The sequence below is a fragment of the Heterocephalus glaber genome, unplaced genomic scaffold, assembly GCF_053883595.1.
Source record: "Heterocephalus glaber isolate CG9 unplaced genomic scaffold, H.glaber_assembly_v1.0 deba00001733, whole genome shotgun sequence".
Lineage (NCBI taxonomy): Eukaryota > Metazoa > Chordata > Mammalia > Rodentia > Bathyergidae > Heterocephalus > Heterocephalus glaber.
Genome location: NW_028258444.1, coordinates 7809392 through 7827534, shown reverse-complemented (window position 1 = coordinate 7827534; position 18143 = coordinate 7809392). Strand labels below are relative to the sequence as shown.

Here is an 18143-nt window from a genome sequence, read left to right as displayed (position 1 = left end):
TTAGGCCTGAGAGTCATCGGATCAGAGTTGCAATCCAGGAAGATCATCTGTCAATAGCGTACAGAACAGAAAAAGCCAAAGAAGGCTGCAGGGTAGCTGAGAAGTCTAATGATTCTGCCCATGACAGAAATGAGCGTGTGATAGGGGAGAGCCATAGGGAAAAAGAAGAAAGGATGATGGAAAGTATTTAAGAGACAGAATTGACTGGATTTGGTGACTTATTAGCTATAATGAGGGTTAAAAAGAGTTCAAAATAAATGTCATGGTTAGATTTTGCTAATTGCCTTCCTAATCTTTTCACTCATGACAATAGTGAAGATGTACTTCACAATAGTGAAGATGGACTTATTTATGTTTTCCCCCTCCAAATTCATACATCAAATCCCTAAGGCCTAGCATGAATGAACTGAAGATGGGCCTTTAAGGATTTAATTAAAGTTAATAAAGTCATAAGGGTGGATGTCTAATTCCATAGGACTACAGTTCTCATAAGAGGAGACTGTACCAGAGATTTCTTTGCTGGGTGTGTGTGTGTGCGTGCGTGCATGTGTGTGCACATGTGTGTATATTCATGCTCAGGCCATATGTCAGTACCGTGATCTTAGAGTTTCACCCTCCAGACAATGATGAATCAAAGACTATTGTTTAAACTACCCATTCTGTGGTTATGTTATGTTATGTTATGGCAATGCAGGGCATGTGACAGGTTTAAGAGTGAAGTTTAAGGGACATTTAAATAAGTCTGAAATTCTTTTGCATCGACTAAGAGACAATATCTAAAAAGCAGATAAATGAGCATTCTGGGCTGGAGATATATGTTCAGGAGCCCTTGAGGAAATATCTACAGCAACTGGAGCCTTGAAAATGGATATGATGGCTCCCAAGTTAAAATGCCAATTCATTCATTCATTCAACAAAAATTGATGAATAGTTAATGTAGACTAGGAATCTTATGTACTTAGGTTGAAGACCACACTGATCCATGAGCTTCTAGACCTTACAGAAACACAGTGGACAATAATTATGATATACAAGTAAATTATAGAAAGCGTCAGAAGAGAATCAGTGGCATGGAATCAGACAAAGCAGACCTGGATAACAGGGATGGGAATTCTGTGTTGGATTGAGGTACAGACTGCAGTGTTTTTCAGAATGTTTGAGAGTAATTCAAATCAGCTTTTGTTGAGGAGAAACTAGGGAATATTGATTACTTACAATAGTAGGATGGAAACCGGACTTGAATTACTTTAGAAAGACTGAGAGAAGAGATTTGGGAGGTGATAGGTACCAAAGAAAGCTGGAAGCTGAGAACACAGCCTGCTGTTTATGAAGCTGATGCAGGAAGGAAACATAAAATCAAAGGACAGGAGAAACGAGAAGAAAAAGAGTGTAAAAAAGTCATGTTCAGCTGGGCATGGTGGTGCATGCCTGTGACACCAGCATCTGGGAAGTCGAGGCAAGAGGACTCCAAAGTTTGAGCCCAGCCTGGGCAACTTAGTGACTTAGCAAGACTTGATTTCAAAATAAAGGAGAGAAGGGAATGGAATTAATATGAGAAAATGAAAAAATGGAAACCAAGTCTTTGTAAATGGGGAGGGATGGAGGGGTTGAAGGGAAGGCAGGGGAAAGGGGAAAAATAAGAACCAAGGGAGATTATGTAAAGGTGCAAATCTCCAATGATGAATGGCATTATACTGTATACCTAAAATGTACCAATAAAATTAAATTTTAAAAAACAAGACAAAAAAAAGGATTGGGATGAATCTCAGTGCAAACACTTTGAGTTCAATCCTCAGATCAAAAAATAAAAAATAAAATAAAATGTAAAAGGCACATTTAATACTGTCAAATGCAAAAATAAGTAAGCTAAAATACTGAAATATATGTAGGGTTTGTAAGCAAAACATGAACAGTTTTTTTGAAGGATAGTGTCTAGCTAGCACCCAGTGGATGGAGGCATGTGAAAAGGGGAAAACCAACAATGAGACAGATTTCTCTTTCTAGTATTCATGGAAGAGGGCTAGATTGTGTTAGCATGCATTGGTATGGAGAAACATCTAACGCTTTTGCTGCTAAACATTTGTTGTGATCTCTCATCTTTATAACTGCTGTGTGACCTTCACAAGTGCTTGTGTTCATGGTATTTATTCCTATGGGAAGAAAATCCTTCAGAAACTAGTGAAGATCCCTTTAAACTCTCATCTCTTCCTCACTGCAGCACTTTTAATTCACTCTTTTTGAGAATTGATCATTTTCTTGTGCTCTTACATTTTGGTTGCTCTCTGATTGTTAGTGTAGATAGTTCAAACCTTGGTCCCTGTTGATGTTTGCTATGGTTTGAATATAACCCCAGCTCCTGCTGGAGTTTAACCCTACCTAATACCCACTGTGAAGTGTTAAGAGGGTGGAAATTTCATCATTGGTGTTTAGAATGTAGCCCCTGTGAGGTGAGCAGGGTTGCAAAAGGCCATGGGGTGGAGCCCCTGTGACTGAATATTGTTGGCTTTGGAAGAGGAAGAGCAGAAGAGACAGACACACACATGTGTTCTCCCTGTCTGTCCTCATGTGGGGTCCTCAGCCCTTGGCCACTCTGCCAGAATCATCATCTCCTGATCTTGGACTGCCCAAATGAAACTCTTTTCTATAAGTTACCAAGTCTGTAGTATTGTGTTATAACCCACAGAAAATTGACTAATACAATGTTCACCTACTGCCTTCTGCAAAATATAACGTCTACCCTGGCAGGCATCTTGGAGTAAGGGTGGCAGTATATTTTGTATGTCTTTGAATCCTGAAAGCCTACCATGCAGAATTTGCTCAAGATGCTACTTACTGGGTGAATAAACTTGGTTTTTGATGCCTTCGGTAAATTTCATCTGTGACCTCAATAAGTCCTTATTTAATTTGAAAGAATTGACTTGTATTAAATCAAAATCTTGAAAGTTTTATAAATTCTTAAAGCAATGACAATTACTTCTTTTATCTCTAATGCCAAAGCATACTTTTCTGCCTAAATTGACCAGTCAAAGGCTTTTCTTTTTCTTTCTTTCTTTTTTAATTTTTTAAGGCTTGAATGAAATGCTTTTTGAAATTACATTGACTGCTTTCATGTCCCACATTTATATTTAGAGTTTCTTTAGTTGACTTTATCTTTTTTTATCTGTCCCTTTTTTTGTCCCCTATACCTTTAATATAGCTATCTATTTCACAATTCTGTTTGATGATATGGACTTAGAAAATAGAAAACAAACTTTTCTTCTCCCCAAAGAAAGAACACTTTTCTCTATACTACAAGGTATATACACGAAGAATTCAAGTGTGAATTCAAAGCTATGACTAAGAATCAGCATGTACTTTAATTTTTCTGGAGAAAGAAAAGAAAGTTGGAAAAGTAAGGCTTGAAAGCATTGTTTGCTGAAACTGAATTAAGTAAAATTACATGAAAAATAAAGGCTGTCAGCAGTGTTACGAAGAAAATGCATCTTGTTCTTTTGTATAAGAAATAGCCCACTCAAACTTTATTTTTAAAGTATCTTGAATTGAGGTAAAGAGGATCTATTTTGCCATCAGAAAATTTTTTTTCTTAGTCAATAGAAATCAGCAGGACATTCTGACGGAAATTAGCATTAACATGCCTTCTATGATAGATCTACATTTTACAAATTGAATTTAGTCTGATTTGCTGTCTCACTTTCTCAGCTTCTCTCTTGTTTTTATTTGAAGTTTATTAGTACATTGAATACTTTTATTTGGTGTGGTTTTGATTTTGTACACTCATACATTTTACTCTGATCAAAAATATGGTGACTGTCCCAATTTTTAAAAAATTATTACAACAAAAGACACATTCCCATGAATCCCCTTCAAAATACTCCCACTCATTTCAAACATACTTATCTCATATATTGGCAATGTATCTTTTACTGTAGTATTTTTAAAAATGTAAACATTCCTCCTATTTTTCAATCACCTTTTGTATACACATATATCTCCAATTTTAGTTATCTTAAAAGTAAAACAACCATGTGAGTTCACTGCCTCTGATTCACTTCCAGCCCCTGAGCAAGCCTATTTCACATTGCTATGTAGTCAACAAGACGTATTGACAGTGTGCTCTGCATATCATTTTAAAGCTTTGGAGTTTGTAGTTTAGCACATTGATGTTTTTTAATTAGTAGATTTATGTTCTAGAGCTGTCTGAGGTACACAGTAAAAGTAAGGAGCAACTGTGGCGGAGGCCTCACATCCTGCAGAGCTGCTCCCCTCGGCTCAGCCCAGCACAGGCAGCCTGCACTCCACCAGGGTAGCATGTTTGTGGCTATTCATTCATATTCATTTTAAGATCTTTATCAGTCCATGTGGGCAGTGCAAAGTGCTCTCCCTGAGGAGAGTTGGCCATGTGTAACACATCTCAGTTCTTTCTCATCTCCTGTCCTTCCTTCCCAGCACCTCCTTCCATTTCTTGGCCCCTTCCCTTTTCCAAAAGGTCTATCTCCTTCTTTCCTGTCATCTGTCTTTTATTTTACTCTGTTTATATTTTGGGTTTCTTATATAAGAGACATTATATGATATTTCATCTTATACGTCTGATTTATGTCAATGAACATTAAGTTTCAAGGTGCATCCATTTTCCTACAGATGGCCACATTTATCCTTCTTTATGAGGGATCATGGACACATCATTACCAGCCAACATCCAGGGTCATCAGCTCATGCTTGTGGAACAGTCTATGGGCTTTGACATATGTATAAAGACATGTGTCTGTCATTATATCATAAGGAACAGTTTTCCTGCTCTAAAACCCTCTCTGTTCTCTTACTTGTCCCTTCCCCCAGACCTCTCTCTGGAAGCCAGTGATGACAGGTGTGTTCATAGTTTCACCTTTCCCAGCGTGCAGTGTCTGGATAGCCCTCAGATTATGATGGGACCTACAGATGGCATGAAAGCAATATGGACTCAGTAAAAAGTGTATTCTGAATCTTGCTCTTTTCCTGGGCAAGTAGTGTGCAAAGAAGACTCTCTAGGAGGTGGGGCAGCAGTGAGAAGCCATAGCTCCTCATCAGCCATGCAGCCATCAGGGCAGACAACCAAAGTTCCACACTATTCTGTGACGCTGAGCCAGGGTGATGTAGATTAGGTGTATTAAATGGTATCTTTGAGATCACAGAGTATGTAGCTTTTTGGATTGGCTTCTTTTCACTTATGATTCTTTCACTGATAATTGAGCCCAGGGACCTCATGCTGAGCTACATCTCTAGTACTTTCTTTCTTTTTGGTTTTGATGCAGCATCTTGCTAAGTCCCTAAGTTGCTCAGGCTGGGTTTGAACTTGTGATCCCATTGCCTCAGCCTGCCACAGTGTTGGGATTCCAGGTGTGTGCCACTGTGCCTCCATGTCATCTCATGGATATCATGGTATCATCTGGATATACAGGCATCCATTTACCTACTGAAGCATATGTTGGTGACTTCTAAGTTTTACAAGTTATGACTAAAGCTCTATAGGCATTGATGCGTGGGTACTTGTGGACATAAATTTTCAACTCTTTTTGGTAAATCATACAAAGGAGTGTGATTTCTGGGTCATGTGGTTAGAATATCTGTAATGTTCTAACAAATTTCCTCACTGTCTTAAGCAAAGTATCGTTTTACCTTCCTGTCAGCCACGAATGAGGGCTCTTGTTGCTCCGGATTCTTCACCAGCTTTTGGTGTTGTCAAAGCCCATCACTTAATTCTTCACACAGTTAAAACACCTATTTCAACCTAAGCCAAGTAGAGGCACTATCTTTAGCAGGCTCAGTGTCTCTGGCAGGCAGGTTTATGTGAATTTAAGAAACCTGAGGTTTTCACTTGGTGATTTATAAATCCCTCAGGGTATAAAAAGAGTTTCTCAGTTGTTCATGAGTTAAACATGCCAATACCTTGCCAGATATGGTGGTGCACGCCTGTAATCCCAGCACTTAGGAGGCCGGGGCACAAGAGTTGCCATGAGTTTGAGGCCTGCTTGTGCTACATAGTGAGTTCAAGGCCAGGCTGAGATGCATAGCAAGACTCCGTCTCAAAAAAAAAAAAAAAAAAAAAAAAAAAAGCCAATACCATCTATTTAATTTGTAGTACTAAAAACAGTCAAATCAAAAGGTTACTGGCATTTACTCTAAATTAAGATAATGGGAAAGTCTTGACACTGAGTGAATATACTTTGTTAGCTGAAAGTCAAGGTCAAAGGCAAGGAGAGGGGAATATTCAGGTCTTGGGAGCTCCATCATTATTGCTCAGCTAAAAGGTGGCTTTGAACATTATACATTTTTTTAAATTTTAAATTTTATATACTGGTTAACTTCTATTCATAAATGATTATTAATTCAATTAAGAAGCAAAAAGAATATAGATGCTAAAAAGCAAAAACAGTGATGAGGAGTAAAAAATGATAATTCTTCAAATCTACCTACCGATTCTAATTCTCACATCTCTGTATCCATCAGAGTAAATTTTTTAAATTAATTTGATTGGTACATTTTAGGTATACAATATGATGACATTCATCATTGGAAATTTGCACCTTTACATGATACATCTTGGTTCTTATTTTTTCCCCTTTCCCCTGTCCTCCCTTCAACCCCTCCACCCCTCTCTATTTTCAAAGACTTTGTTTCCATTTTTAAATTTTCTCATATTTTTTCCTTTCCCTTCTTTCCTTTCCCCTACTCCTCCCACTTTCTCCTCCCCTTTAGACCTTTTCTTCCTATTTCACATCTATTATACATTTTTATTTTTATTTACATTTTCAGTTTCTCACACCAGAGAAACTATTTGGTATTTACATGTCTGTCCTACTTATTTCAGGTAAGAGTATGGTTCAATGTGCATCCATTTAGCTATAAATGACTCTAGTTTCTCATTCTTTATGGCAAGTAATACTCCATTTTATAAAAAAAATCACATCTTCTTTTCCAGACTCCAGTTGATGGGAAATTGGGCTGTTTCCAAGTTTTAGCTATTACAAACTGTGCCGCTATAAACATGGGAATGCATATATCACTGTGATATGATTCTTTTAATTCTTTTGGGAAGACACCCAGCAGAGGAATAGCTGGGTCAAATAGGACCTCTAATCCTAGTTTTTTGAGGTATCTCTATACTGATTTTCATAGCGGTTGCACCAGTCTGCACTCCCACAAACAATGGAGAAGGGTTCCTTTCTCCCCACAACCCCACTAGCATTTGTTTTTGGTTGATTTCTTGATAGCAGCCATTCTTTCTGGGGTGAGGTGGAATCTCAGTGTTGTTTTCATCTGAATCTCTCAAATGACCAGTGATGTTGAACATTTTTTCATAGGTTTATTTGCTGCTTTTACTTCTTCGTCTGAGAAATATCTGTTCATTTCACATGCCCATTTTTGAAATGGGTCTTTAAATTTGGAGGGGTCTGATTTTTTTTGTTTTTGTATATTGTAGATAGTAGTCCTTTGTCATCAGGCAAATTCTTACTCATCCTTCAGGAAGTTCTTTGAGTGTCAAAAATAATGCTAAAAGGAGAAGGCATAAAATTAATGGATAATTTTCTTTTTGTTATATAAGAATATCTTTTCTGTGACAGCAATGCATTACTTGAAGATAAATGTTTTTTCAAAAGACTATAGTCCTCTCTTCTGAAAATATTTTAAAGAATGTTTTAAAAGCAAGTCATAAAATTTAATTTTTAAGTACGATAGCAATAAAACCGTAATACACACAGGCACTAACAGTGAAAACTACACAAATACCTTAGGTGGAAAAATTTAAAACTCTGATCTAAAAGCCAAGCACACACCTGTAATCCCAGCACTCAGGAAGCTGAGGCAGGAGGATCACCAAGAGTTTGAGGCCAGCCTGGACTACATAGTGAGTTCAAGGCCAACCTGCACTACATAGTGAGACCCTGTCTCAACAAACAAACAAACAAACAACAACAACAAAAACAAAACTATGTTCTAGGGCATAGAAAATGGTCTCAGTAAATAAAATGACATTCCAAGCATGGTGGAATGACTTCATATAAAAATTTCACATCTTTTCAAATTAACCTGTAAAAGTGAGCGGGATGTCTGGCTTCTGAGCTGGGACTTTCCCTGTGGTAACGATGAAAGAGCGCTGAGCCTCGGACACGGAAGCCGCAGCAGATTTAAAAATGGGAGATGTTGAGAAAGGCAAGAAGATTTTTGTACAGAAGTGTGCCAGGTGCCACACTGTGGAGAAGGGAGGCAAGCACAAGACTGGGCCAAATCTCCATGGTCTGTTTGGGAGGAAGACAGGTCAAGCTGCTGGATTCTCCTACACAGATGCTAGCAAGAACAAAGGCATCCCGGGGGGAGAGGATACATTGATGGAGTACTTGGAGAATCCCAAGAAGTACATCCCTGGAACAAAAATGATCGTCACTGGCATTAAGAAGAAGGAAGAAGGGCAGAATTAATAGGTTACCTCAAAAAAGCTACTAATGAGTAATAGTTACTGCCTTGTTTATTACAGAACAGAAATGTCTCATGGCTTTTTTATGTGTACCATAATTTACTAGATCTCATACACCAGAATTCAGATTATGAGTGGCTGACAGAATATTTTTGTTGGACAGTCCTGATTTAAGTAAAATTGGCTTATAGTTAAATGGATATCTTTGTTTTTCAAGTTTTGATAGTAATTCCAGTTCAGTAAATACTATCACTGTTTTCCCTTTCTAAAAATATGGTTGGCCTTGATTAGTGATGTTCGACTTGTCACAAAGATGGAGAATGTTATCTCAAAACCTGCTGGAAGTTGGTTTTATATTTAGATTTATACATATAACTGGTTGTGTGAATATGTTTAAATACCAAGAGATCATTCACTGTCTCACAACCAAGCAAGACTCCTATTTCAATTTGTTGTTGTTGTTTTTTAATTAAATTCTTTTATTGGTACATTGTAGGTATACAACACAATTACATTTCTCATTGGGAATTGTACCTTTACATAATGCATCTTGGTTCTTATTTTTCCCTCATTCCTAGCCCTCCCTTCACCCCCTCCACCCTTCCCTATTTACAAAGACTTTATTTCCATTTTTTCCATTTCTCATCATTTTTCCTTTCCCTTCATCCTTTCCCCTGCCCCTCCCACTACCCCTACCCCTTTGGACCTTTTCTTCCTATTTTACATTATCGACTGTTCATTCTAATCATTGGTATATTTTAGGTATATAATATAATGACATTCATCATTGGAAATTTGCACCTTTACATAATCTCTCTTGGTTCTTATTTTTCACCCTTGCCCAGCCCTCCCTTCAACCCCTCCATTCCTCCCTACTTACAAAGATTTTGTTCCTATTTTTCCATTTTCTCATATTAATCCCATTCCTTTCTATCCTTTCCCCTAGCCCTCCCACTTCCTTCCCCTTTGCCCGTTTTCTTCCTATTTCACATTACCTATTATGCATTTTAGTCCTTATTTACACTTTCAGTTTCTCACATCAGAGAAACTATTTGGTATTTATACATGTGTATCCTATTTATTTCACTTAAGAGTATGGCCTCAATGTGCATCCACTTAACTATAAATGTCTCTAATTTCTCATTTTTTGATGGCTGAGTAGTACTCCATTTTATTAAAAAACCACACTTTCTTTATCCAGTCTCCAGTTGATGGGCATTTGGGTTGTTTCCAAGTTTTAGCTATTACAAACTGTGCTGCTATGAACATGGGTGCACATATATCACTGTGGTATGATTCTTTTAATTCTTTGGGGAAGATCCCCAGCAGTGGAATAGTGGAGTAAAATGGGACTTCCAGTCCTAGTTCTTTGAGGTATCTCCATACTGATTCCCACAGTAGTTGCACCAGTCTACACTCCCACCAGCAGTGGAGCAGGGTTCCTCTTTCCCCGAAGCCCCACCAGCATTTGTTATTGGTTGATTTCATGATAGCAGCCATTCTTTCTGGAGTGAAGTGGAATCTCAGTGTTGTTTTCATTTGCATTTCTCGAATGACCAGTCATGTTGAACATTTTTTCATGTATTTATTTGCTATTTCTAATTCTTTGTCTGAGAAATGTCTGTTCATTTCAGATGCCCATTTTTGGATTGGGTCTTTAAATTTGGGAGGTCTGATCTTTATAAGTTCTTTATAGATTCGAGATAGTAGACCTTTGTCTGAGGAAGAGCAGGTGAAGATTTTTTCCCACATTGTGGGTTCTCTTCACACTGCTGGTGGTTTCTCTTGCTGTGCAGAAGCCTTTTAATAAGAAGAGATCCCACTTGTTGATTGTTTGTGCTAGTTCACGGGCAACTGAGGTTTTGTTCATAAAACCTTTTCCTACACTGATGTCTTCAAGGGTACTACCTAACCTCTGTTTCAACTGGTTCAAAGTTTCTATTTTAATATTTAGATCTTTAATCCTTTTTGATTTTAGTTTAGTGCATGGTGAGAGATATAGGTCTACTTTTAATCTTTGGCAAGTTGAAGCCCAATTTTTCCAGCACCATTTATTAAAGAGTCTATCTTTCCTCCAGTGAGGGTGTTTGGCTCCTTTGTAAAAGATGAGATGGCTGAGTGTGTCTGGCGTTGTTTCTGCATCTTCTAATCTATTCCACTGGTCCTCAGGTCTGTTTCTTTGCCAGTACCATGCAGTTTTTATCACAGTAGCTTTGTAGTAGAGTTGCAGGTTGGGGATTGTGATACCCCCTGCCATGTCTCTGTTACCTAGAAATGCTTTTGCTATTCTGGGTCTCTTCTTGTTCCAAATGAATTTTTGGATTGTTTTCTCAAGGTCCATGAAGTATGCTGCTGGGATCTCAATTGAAATTGCATTAAATCTATATAGCAGTTTTGGAAGTATGGCCATTTTCAGTATATTAATCCTTCCTAGCCAGGAGGAGGGGATGTCTGTCCATTTTCTGATATCATCTTCAATCTCTCTTTTCAGAGTGCTATAGTTTTCGGAGAAGAGGTCTTTGATTTCTTTCGTCAGCTTAATTCCTAGGTATTTCAGTTTTTTGGATGCTATTGTGAAAGGAATTATTTGCCCTATTTCTGTCTCATTGAGTCTATTGTTCATGTAGAGGAAAACTATTGATTTTTGTGTATTGAACTTGTATCCTGCTACTCTACTGAATTTGGTTATTAAGTCTAGATGACTTTTGGTGGAGTTCTTGGGATCTTCCATGTAGAGTACCATGTCATCTGCAAATAATGACAATTTGACTTCTTCATTTCCTATCTTTATTCCTTTTATGTCTTTCTCTTATCTAATTGCCGTGGCTAATGTTTCCAGAACTATATTGAACAAGAGTGGTGATAGTGGACATCCTTGTCTTGTTCCTGATTTTAGTGTGAAGGATTTCAGTTTTTGACCATTTAATATGATATTGGCTGTTGGTTTTTCATAGATGGCTTCTATCAGTTTGAGGTAGAGACCATCTATTCCAATTCTTTGTAGGATTTTTATCATAAATGCATGTTGGATTTTGTCAAATGCTTTTTCTGTGTCTACGGAGATAATCATATGGTTTTTGTCCTTGGCTCTATTGATACAGTGTATTACATTGATTGATTTGCATGTATTGAAGCATCCCTGCATCCCTGGGATGAATCCTGCTTAATCAGGGTGTATGATCTTCTTGATGATCTTCTGCATTGTTTGCCATTATCTTATTAAGGATTTTTGCATCTATGTTCATTAGTGAGATTGGCCTATAGTTCTCCTTTTTGATTGGGTCTTTCTCTGCTTTGGGGATCAAGGTGATGCTTGCTTCTAGGAATGAATTTGGAAGTATTGCTTCCCTTTCAATTTCATTGAAGAGTTTAAACAGTAGTGGCAGCAGTTCCTCTCTAAATGTCTTGTAGAATTCAGCAGTGAAGCCATCAGGGCCCGGGCTTTTCTTAGTTGATAAGTTTTTAATTACATTTTCAATTCCATTGGTTGATATTAGGTTGTTCAGAATTTTTAAGTCTTCTTCATTCAACTTTCGTAATTCATATGTATCTAGGAATCTGTCCATTTCTTCTGTGTTGTCCATCTTATTGGCATATAGGTTCTGGAAGTAGGTATTGATGATCCTCTGGATTTCTGCTGGGTCTGTTGTAATTTCACTCTTTTCATTCCTAATTGCATGGATTTGGGCTTTTTCTTTCCTTTTTCTGATAAGGTTGGCTAAGGGCTTGTCAATTTTGTTGATTCTTTCCAAGAACCAACTCTTGGCTTCATTGATTTTTTGTATCATTCTCTTAGTCTCCATTGCATTGATTTCTGCTCTGATCTTTGTAATTTCCTCCCTTGTATGAGCTCTGGGGTTGTCCTGCTCTTCTTTTTCTAGAAGCTTGAGGTTCAACATCAGGTTGTTTAATTGGGCTCATTCTGTTTTCCTAATATGCGTATTCACTGCTATGAATTTCCCTCCTAAGACTGCTTTCATTGTCTCCCATAGATTCCAGTATGTTGTATTGTCATTGTCATTTAATTGAAGGAACTGTTTGATTTCTTCTTTAATTTCCTCTGTGACCCATTGGTTATTCAGAAGTGTGTTGTTCAATTTCTATGTGTTTATGAAATTTTGAGTTTCTTTTCCTATGGATCTCCAATTTCATCGCAGTATGGTTTGATAATATATAGGGGATAACTTCAATTCCTTTGCACTTACTTAAACGTGTTCTATGTGTGAGTATGTGGTCTATTTTGGAGAATGACCCATGTGCAGTTGAGAAGAACGTGTATTCTGATTTTGTGGAGTGGAACACTCTGTAAACATCTGTGAAGTTCATTTGTTCAAGAGTTTGATTGAGTTCTAGTATTTCATTACTTATTTTTTGTCTGGTTGATCTATTTGTGACAGTGGGGTGTTAAGGTCCCCCACTACAATTATATTAGTGCATATATGACTTTTCATGTCCATTAGTATTTGTTTTATATAGTTGGGTGCACTAGTGTTTGGTGCATAGATATTTATGATTGTCATCTCTTCCTCTTGGATTCTTCCCTTTACAAAGATGTAGTGTCCTTCTTTGGCTCTCTTAATCAGTGTTGGTTTGAAATCCACTTGATCTGCATAGAGGATAGCAACTCCTGCTTTTGTTTCTGGTTCCCGTTGCATGGAGTATTGTTTTCCACCCTTTAACTTTCAGCCTATGAGTTTCCTTTTGAATTAAGTGTGTTTCTTGTATGCAGCATATTGTTGGATCTTGCTTCTTAACCCATTCTGCCAGTCTATTTCTTTTGATTGGTGAATTGAGACCATTAACATTGATGGTTATAACTGAAACATATTGACTTGTCATTGCCATGGCTTTTTCTTTTTGTTGGGTTCTCCCCCTTTCCATTTAATTTCTTGTCATGCCAGATGGGTTCATTCTGCTTTGCTTCCTGGAGTTGTGATCCTCAATGTCTGTTCCTAGGGTATTGTGTAAAATTCTTTGGAGTGCTGGCTTGGTATTCATGAAGTTTCTAAGGTGCTCTTTGTCATGAAAGTATCTTATTTCTCCATCCATTTTGAAAGATAGTTTTGCAGGGTACATCAATCTGGGTTGGAGGCTGTTTTCTTTTAGGGTTTGGAATATGTCACTCCAAGCTCTTCTTGCCTTGATGGTTTGTGTTGAGAAGTCTGCTGTGATTCTGATGGGCTTTCCTTTGTATGTGATTTGTTTCTTTGATCTGACTGCTTGGAGAACTTTGTTCTTCTGTTGTGTTTCTGGAATCTTAACAATTATATGCCTATGAGTAGATTTTTTTTGATCAAGGCTATTTGGAGTCCTATATGCCTCACTTATGTGTATGTCAAGTTCTTTTCCCCTGCTTGGGAAGTTTTCTGCCATTATTTCTGTGAAGAGTATTTTTATGTCATCTGCATTCTCTCCTGTTTCTTCATTGAGCCCAATCAGTCTTATGTTATTCTTTTTTGCATCATCTAACAGCTGCTGGATTGATTTCTCATGTTCCCTTATAATTTTGAAGCAATTTTTCTTTTCCTGGTCACTAATTGCAATCTTATCTTCTATATCTGAAATTCTGTCCTCACATTGGCTCATTCTGCTGTGTAGACTTTTAATGGAGTTTTTCATGTCCTGGAAATCTATTTGCATCTGTTTTATGGATTCCATTTGTTTCTTCTGTTGGGATTCCATCATGTTCCTGAGCTCCTCTCTAGATTTATTAATCATGTCTTGCACTAGGGGCCCAATTTCTCCTGTTATCTGAGAAATTATTTCTGATTTCATTTTTTCCAGATTGCTTTTTGTTGCCAGTTCAGTGGGTCCAGGTGGTTGAGTATCAGAGTGTTCCATCTCATTTCCCTTTTGGGTTGCTGTAGGTGATCTGGAAGTCTGGTTTTGAGACTTATTTATGTGTTTTCTCATTTGGACGGGGGCGGGGGCTGTTGGCACCTGCATGGGTTACCTCCTCTGAGCTGGGAGAGGTGGGACAGGGGCTGGGAGCGGTGGTAGAGATGGTGGCCCAAAAGCCCTTTCCTGTGGGCTGGGAGCAGTGGGAGGGATGGTGGCCGGGAAGCCCCGTCCTCTGTTCCAGGAGCAGTGGGATGGTGGCTCAGAAGCCCCTACCTCTGGGCCGGGAGTAGCGGGACTCAGTACTGTGGTCTGGTGGTCCGGTGTCCTCTGCGTCTTCATGGTATGGAACCAGGTGGCTGCCTGTCTGCAGTGGGCTGATTCGGCGTGTTCCACGTGACCTCAATTTGTTTATTAGCTTGTTAAAGACAGTGGTTGAAGACAGGGAAGGAACATCTATATTTTTTATCTTGACTATGCCAATTTAATTAGTATTCCCTATATCTAAAGACTGCTGCCTTTTACTTACTGAAAGGCATTTTAGTGTGATGTATGTATAATACTAAATAAAGAATATTTAACACTTCTCACCTTTTATAGTTGATCTGTAAGTTCAGATCCTTTTAAAAGCATGATACAATAGTAAGTCAGATTTTATTTTTGAATTCTTTACTCTGGACTAAGTTATTATTCAGGATAGTGTTTAAACAGCTACTTAAAAGCACAAGATTGAAAGTACTGATTTTGTGTGATTGGCAGTGGTGCTCTTTGTCAGCTCTTTAGAAGGATTAAAGTAAGGAAGGTACAAAATTAGCACAAATTTGTATGTGACCATAATACTTAATTAAAAACAAAATCAGACTGAAAAACCAAATTAACCTGTAAATTAAGCACAGTCTTTATCAAATTACTGTTGGATTTTTGAAGAACTTCATAAAGACATTCAAAAGTTGAGATGGTAGAATAAAGATACTTGAATAATTAAGCCATCTTGAATGAGGAATATAGAAGCTTTGTTCCCAAATTGCCCTGCTTTTTTATTTGTACATATCTTGATTTGTACATTGTACATATCTTTACACATATACATAATAAAATATAATAATAGGGGAGATGGTGGCTGAGGAAGGTGAAGATCCATGAGACTCACTGGGTGATCATTTCACCGAGATAACTTGAATGACCAGGTGTAAAGTGCAAGAGGAATGTACAATGACTGAGGCAACTGAAATTATTTTATTGTCAACCTTTACCTTTTTTGATTCTGCAAGAGAAACAGTGCCTCCAGCAGCCCCTAAAGCCCAGAAATCCAGTCAATATCAAACAGACTCATGATTGAAAAACAGCAGGAGGAAGCAGAATGGGAAATCATAAATGTGCTGTTAATGAGGCATGGCTTAAACCCTTCATGCCTCTACAAAAGAACAGATCTTGGGCCGGGGATTTAGCTCAGCGGTTTCGCCGCCTGCTGCGCAAGCGCAAGGACCCGAGTTCGACCCCCCCCACCACCAAAAAAAAAGAACAGATCTTAAAGATCTTATCTTTTTTTTTTTTTTTTTGGTACCAGGGTTCGAACTCGGGGCAGGCTGAGAAACCACTGAGCTAAATCCCTGGCAAGATCTTATCATTTTGATAATCAGTCATTACAAAGGATGAGGCAGAATTTGAAAATGTTGGTGGAACAAACAGGACGTCAACAGAACATGATACGAGAGCTCATAGAAACTAATCAGCAGTTTAAAAATGAGCTTCAACTAGAACAAACCGAGCAGCACATCAGGAACAACATGCTAATGACTTGGAACAAATTATGGAGAGTGTGAAATGCAAAATTGGTGAATTGGAAGATGAATCTCTAAATATAGTTTGCCAGCAACAAAATAAAATGAAAGATCTTCAAAAGGAGAATAGAACTTTACAGACAGAATGCCAGCATTACAAGAAAAAAACAAATGGAGCGGCAACCGAGTATTGCTTCTTTGCAAAAGGATATCTGTCCATTAACAAAAGAGGAAGAAGAACGAATTATTACTCAAAACAGGGTTTGCCTATCTGTGCAAAAGAGTTCCTCATACCTCTTGGATAGACAGTAATGTTTACCATATAACATGATAATGTAGCTAGATCCACTTTTTTAAAAACTGATCTTTATCTTGGGAGTAGTTGTATCTTATCAACCAGAGGATTCTCCCTGTTTTGTACTTTTTTTCCCCCTCATGCTGTACAGTCTTTTTGCCCTAGAACTCCTTTAAGGAATAAAATTAGACATTTACTAAAAATAACACTAAACATTTTAAATTAACTAAATTCCCAATTAATTTTTGAGAGCTGTTTTGAAAAATTAAGTTTTTTGCTTCTTTTTTTTTTTTGCTTAAATTCTTTTATTGGTGCATTTTAGGTGTACAATATGTTTACATTTATCACTGGGTACTTGCACCTGTGCATGATGTATCTTGGTTCTTATTTTTTCCCCATTACCTGTGCGTCCTTCACCCCTCCACCCTTCCCTATTTATAAAGACTTTGTTTCCACTTTTTCCTTTTCTCATAATTAAAAATTAATTTTTAACTGGTACATAAAAATGTAAAAGTTGTACACTCATTTGTTTCTGGACACTTACTTGTTGCCAATTCTTGGGTATCGTAAATAATGCTGCAGTGAACATGGGTGTACAGATGTCTCTTGACATACTGATTTTAACACCTTCGGATTTATGGCTGGTAGTGAGATTGCTAGGTCAAACAGTAGTTCTTTTTTTTTTTTTTAGTAGTTCTGTTTCTAATGTTTTGAGGAACCTTCATGATGCTCTCTGTATAGCTTTAAATTTACATTCTCATCAACAATGTGCAAAGTTCCCTTTTCTCTACATCTCACCAGCACTTGTTACCTTTAGTCTTTTTGAAAATAGCCATTTATTGGGATGAGATGATATCTTATTGTGGTTTTCATTTGCATTTCATGGTGATTAGTGAAATTGAGCATTTTTTTCATAAACTTTTTAGCCATTGTATATTCTGTTTTAAGAAATGTCTACTAAGATCTATTACTCATTCTGCCCTTCCCCCTTTGACTATTGAAATTTCGGAGTTCCTAGTCTATTCTGGTTATCAACCCCTTTTTAGGTGTATAGTTTGCAAATATTTTCTTCTATTTTGTGGGTTGTATGCACTTTGTTAGCCATTTCTTTTCCTGTGCCCAGTCTCTGTAGTTTGCTGTAATACCACTTGTTTTATTTTTGCTTTTGTTTCCTATGTTTTTGGGGTCTTCTTCAAAAAAATCTTTTGCCCATTCCAATACCCAAAGCAGTTCTCCTATTTTCTTATAGTAGTTTCTTAGGTTCAAATCCTTAACATGGAGTTGACTTTTGGAATTGGTGCTATATAGGGGTTTAGTTTCATTCTTCTCCATGTGGATATCCAAATTTTGAGCACTATAAATTCCTAGTTAACTGTCAGACATTTCTCAAAAGAACTGATTCCTTTTAGTAAGGAATGATATATAAAAACCACTCTATGGCTGTTGAGTTGCGTATTGATTATTATGCTGTCAGTGACTTTTGGACTTTTCAGTAGAACCAGGAGTTATATATTTTTGGGAAAAATTTTAGCCAAATCATTATAGATTTTTTCTTCACATTACATGAACATTATAGTATTTTAACGTAAACTCTCTTGATTTTACTTTGTAGTTCTTAAAATTTTAACATTTTTATTATTTTTTATGATGTTTGGAATGGAAACCAAGGCCTGGCACATGCTACACATGCTCTTGACCACTGAGCTGTAACTCCAACCCTGTAACTATTCTTTTACATGGAAAATTATTATTCCTAAGAACAATATAATAAATACTTATT

At 37.4% G+C, this 18143-nt stretch overlaps 2 pseudogenes; both read left to right on the top strand.

Moving 5' to 3' along the window:
* Positions 1-8168: 8168 nt before the first annotated feature.
* On the top strand, positions 8169-8611 carry LOC101709537 (cytochrome c pseudogene; annotated as a pseudogene).
* Positions 8612-15499: 6888 nt separating this feature from the next.
* On the top strand, positions 15500-16399 carry LOC110343987 (centrosomal protein of 70 kDa-like; annotated as a pseudogene).
* The last annotated feature ends 1744 nt before the right edge of the window (positions 16400-18143 follow it).